Source organism: Sycon ciliatum, chromosome 12 (assembly GCF_964019385.1).
Source record: "Sycon ciliatum chromosome 12, ocSycCili1.1, whole genome shotgun sequence".
NCBI classification, from domain to species: domain Eukaryota; kingdom Metazoa; phylum Porifera; class Calcarea; order Leucosolenida; family Sycettidae; genus Sycon; species Sycon ciliatum.
The window spans coordinates 20550608-20555607 of record NC_088654.1 but is presented as its reverse complement, the minus strand read 5'-3'; the positions used below and the strand labels follow the sequence as shown (position 1 = coordinate 20555607).

The 5000-nt window shown below is 44.3% G+C and overlaps 1 protein-coding gene across 1 annotated transcript in view; it reads left to right on the top strand.

The window, feature by feature from the left end:
• The window catches only part of LOC135828549 (protein sidekick-2-like), a 158939-nt gene that overhangs the window by 150091 nt on the left and 3848 nt on the right, over positions 1-5000 (top strand). The window lies entirely within an intron of this gene.

Sequence of the window (5000 nt, the reverse complement as noted above, 5' to 3'; positions counted from 1 at the left end):
AAGGAGAAGGACAAAATGTTACGAGTTATGACTAACTGTCCACCAACATAACCAGATCTTATACAGTCAGCGAGTGCGACAACATGGCACAAAACTGACCAGGAGTACTGAGACATTCAGCGACCTGACACCTAGCTCCAACACTTCTCCAAGGCGCAAACCAACAACCTTCCAACTTGGAAGGCTCAGGTTCAAAAAGGTCCAAGAGGGGAAGGAATAAGGTCCAAGAGGGGAAGGAATAAGGTCCAAGAGGGGAAGGAATAAGGTCCAGGGGGGAAGGTTTTGTGCCATTTTGTCGCACTCACTGACTGTATAAGATCTGGTTACGTTGGTGGACAGTTAGTCATAACTCGTAACATTTTGTCCTTCTCCTTTTTTATCATAATTATTTAATTGGCTCACCATCCGAGTATTAATTTGTATTACTGCATGTTTGTGCTTGCAAAGTGGCCAAGGAGAAGAAGTCAGAAAGTCTTTTCTTCCCTTTGTTATGTCTCCTGAGCAATCTAAAAGAAAGAATCCTTAGAATTGAAAAGAAGAGGATTCGAATCCACAAACTTCGATCACAACGGAGAAAATAATTATAGAGGTTGTCAAAAGTGGGGTTCTAACGCACAACCTTAGGTTTTGAACCAAATTTCTTCAACTCAGAAATTCCTTAGTAGAAAATACGGTTTCCACGTTTGCGATACAAACTGCTATTCTTTGTAGTGCAATTAATTTTTGCGATCCAAAATAATTATAATAATGGTTCCGGAATGCATCTCTCTGGATTCTCAAAGATATCGTGTATGCTCCTTGCTGGTACAGTAAAACCTGTGACTAAAGAGCGCTGTGACTAAAGAGCGCTGTGACTAAAGAGCGCTGTGACTAAAGAGCGCTGTGACTAAAGAGCGCTGTGACTAAAGAGCGCTGTGACTAAAGAGCGCTGTGACTAAAGAGCGCTGTGACTAAAGAGCGCTGTGACTAAAGAGCGCTGTGACTAAAGAGCGCTGTGACTAAAGAGCGCTGTGACTAAAGAGCGCTGTGACTAAAGAGCGCTGTGACTAAAGAGCGCTGTGACTAAAGAGCGCTGTGACTAAAGAGCGCTGTGACTAAAGAGCGCTGTGACTAAAGAGCGCTGTGACTAGCGACCAGCCTGGTACTGCCGACCACTTTGTCAGGCACGGACAGTCTCACATTCAAAATGCACTGTGACTAGCGACTACCTGCTGAACGCGACCAGCGACCTCCTTTTCTTGTCCCAAAGTCATTTTCGACCCGTTACTAGCGACCACGATGTAGGAAATCAAAGGTTAATCGAAGTTCCTTCTTTGAAATTGTGATGATTTCCCTTGGTCCTGAGTGGACTCTTTTGATACTACAGCTGAACAAATGAATGCAGGCTCTTTTTGACTGTGGGCTGCACTGCACCTGTCATAGTTTCAAGTGCTGTCATGAGCAAACACGATAGTAAACATCTTGGAGAGCGCATCGAACCTTCTCTCTGATTCATGCTACTGCTCAAAGGAGAAAATAGCATAACGACAATTCGCGAATAATGACAGAATTTCCATGCCCAGAGCAAAGTCCCATCTAGTAACAGTAATATTATATAATGAGACTTCAGGTATAAGGACACTTCACTTTTCTGATGCCCCGCCGAGTGTCGTTATACGCACAAAGTTGACTGCACTTCACCTTACATAACAATCCAGAAGAGCCACATTGTAATGAAGCACAACAGAAAATGGACACCATTCATGTCTTGTGCAAAAGAGAGAGAGAGAGTCAGAATGATTTATGTTACCGACACAAACAGTTACTCAAACAACAAAATCCCACCCAGTACCAGAGCAGAGCTCAGGCCCGTGTTGAAGACTGAGTACTGTAAAACAATGTAATTTTAGGTGCATTAAAATTTCGGTGCCAGAGACCTGCCAGGTTTCAGATGTAATGTAGAATTAGATGACCAACGTTCCCGTCACATACAGTGCATACTCTAGTGGCTTTAGGTGTAATTTAAATTTAGGTGCCTGGTTTCTCTACCGAAATCACCGAAATTAAAGTTACACCGAAAATTACATGTTTCACAGGACGTCCGAGTGTAGACAATCATGTACAAAAGCTGTCAGCCAGGTTAGTGAACAACACACATCACCCAGTAATCGCACCATGGCACAAGCACACCAACTACTACTTGTAGTATTAACAGACTTTGTACATGCAATGGTGCAGGATTTGTCCTTTGGCCATTCCATATGTCTTTGTTGCACAACCCTTCCATCACCTGTGATCTCTTGACAGCACTCGTGTACTTTTGTGACACCTTTGTGTACATGTAGTGTAGCTTTCCACTGATCACTATGTCAGACTGTAGCCTTTTCCGTCCCACCAAGTCCACTTTCGGGACTTGGTGTGAGATTCTTCCGTGTCTGCATTTCCTTCTTGTAGATGCATTCCGTATTATTCGTTGTTCTTTCTTGCGTGATGTGCTCCAGTAAGATTAGCCTTTCGTTGCTCCAATCAACTTGTTACTATGTGTAGTCTTATGAAGCCAAGGATATAGAAACCTCACAATGGCGCAGTGAACAGGATTCTACATTGTAGTGTTGTCTGTGAAAATATACACTAGCTGTGATCAATCGAACGAGCAGATTCGATACTAGTAGCTGAAAGGGTTCCTTTGAAGGTGAAGTTGGACTTGGATCATGAGCTGGGGCATGATCATTTTCAGACCTGGCTGAGCCAGCTGGAGATCGCCTTCCAGTTACATAATGTAACAGACAACAAGCACAAGTACTTAGCTGCGGCAGCTAATCTTGGAGAGAGTGCGGCGCACTATTTATGGCAGCGGTATCCGACTGTACAAGTGACTGCGGGGAATTGTATTAGCTGAATTTTGACCTACATATCATATAAAGACCACCTGCCACTAAAGACCGCTTTTTCTGGCCCCAAGCCCAAGGGGTGGTCGTTAGTTACATGTTTCACTGTACATTGTGTGGCACGTTCAAATCTTTAGTCGCGTGATAGCATGGTGATAGCATGGTGATAGCATGGTGATAGCATGGTGATAGCATGGTGATAGCATGGTGATAGCATGGTGATAGCATGGTGATAGCATGGTGATAGCATGGTGATAGCATGGTGATAGCATGGTGATAGCATGGTGATAGCATGGTGATAGCATGGTGATAGCATGGTGATAGCATGGTGATAGCATGGTGATAGCATGGTGATAGCATGGTGATAGCATGGTGATAGCATGGTGATAGCATGGTGATAGCATGGTGATAGCATGGTGATAGCATGGTGATAGCATGGTGATAGCATGGTGATAGCATGGTGATAGCATGGTGATAGCATGGTGATAGCATGGTGATAGCATGGTGATAGCATGGTGATAGCATGGTGATAGCATGGTGATAGCATGGTGATAGCATGGTGATAGCATGGTGATAGCATGGTGATAGCATGGTGATAGCATGGTGATAGCATGGTGAAAGCATGGTGATAGCATGGTGATAGCATGGTGATAGCATGGTGATAGCATGGTGATAGCATGGTGATAGCATGGTGATAGCATGGTGATAGCATGGTGATAGCATGGTGAAAGCATGGTGATAGCATGGTGATAGCATGGTGATAGCATGGTGATAGCATGGTGATAGCATGGTGATAGCATGATGATAGCATGGTGATAGCATGGTGATAGCATGGTGATAGCATGGTGAAAGCATGGTGATAGCATGGTGATAGCATGGTGATAGCATGGTGATAGCATGGTGATAGCATGGTGATAGCATGGTGATAGCATGGTGATAGCATGGTGATAGCATGGTGATAGCATGGTGATAGCATGGTGATAGCATGGTGATAGCATGGTGATAGCATGGTGATAGCATGGTGATAGCATGGTGATAGCATGGTGATAGCATGGTGATAGCATGGTGATAGCATGGTGATAGCATGGTGATAGCATGGTGATAGCATGGTGATAGCATGGTGATAGCATGGTGATAGCATGGTGATAGCATGGGGATAGCATGGTGATAGTATGGTGATAGCATGGTGATAGCATGGTGATAGCATGGTGATAGCATGGTGATAGCATGGTGATAGCATGGTGATAGCATGGTGAAAGCATGGTGATAGCATGGTGATAGCATGGTGATAGCATGGTGATAGCATGGTGATAGCATGGTGATAGCATGGTGATAGCATGGTGATAGCATGGTGATAGCATGGTGAAAGCATGGTGATAGCATGGTGATAGCATGGTGATAGCATGGTGATAGCATGGTGATAGCATGGTGATAGCATGATGATAGCATGGTGATAGCATGGTGATAGCATGGTGATAGCATGGTGAAAGCATGGTGATAGCATGGTGATAGCATGGTGATAGCATGGTGATAGCATGGTGATAGCATGGTGATAGCATGGTGATAGCATGGTGATAGCATGGTGATAGCATGGTGATAGCATGGTGATAGCATGGTGATAGCATGGTGATAGCATGGTGATAGCATGGTGATAGCATGGTGATAGCATGGTGATAGCATGGTGATAGCATGGTGATAGCATGGTGATAGCATGGTGATAGCATGGTGATAGCATGGTGATAGCATGGTGATAGCATGGTGATAGCATGGTGATAGCATGGTGATAGCATGGGGATAGCATGGTGATAGTATGGTGATAGCATGGTGATAGCATGGTGATAGCATGGTGATAGCATGGTGATAGCATGGTGATAGCATGGTGATAGCATGGTGAAAGCATGGTGATAGCATGGTGATAGCATGGTGATAGCATGGTGATAGCATGGTGATAGCATGGTGATAGCATGGTGATAGCATGATGATAGCATGGTGATAGCATGGTGATAGCATGGTGATAGCATGGTGAAAGCATGGTGATAGCATGGTGATAGCATGGTGATAGCATGGTGATAGCATGGTGATAGCATGGTGATAGCATGGTGATAGCATGGTGATAGCATGGTGATAGCATGG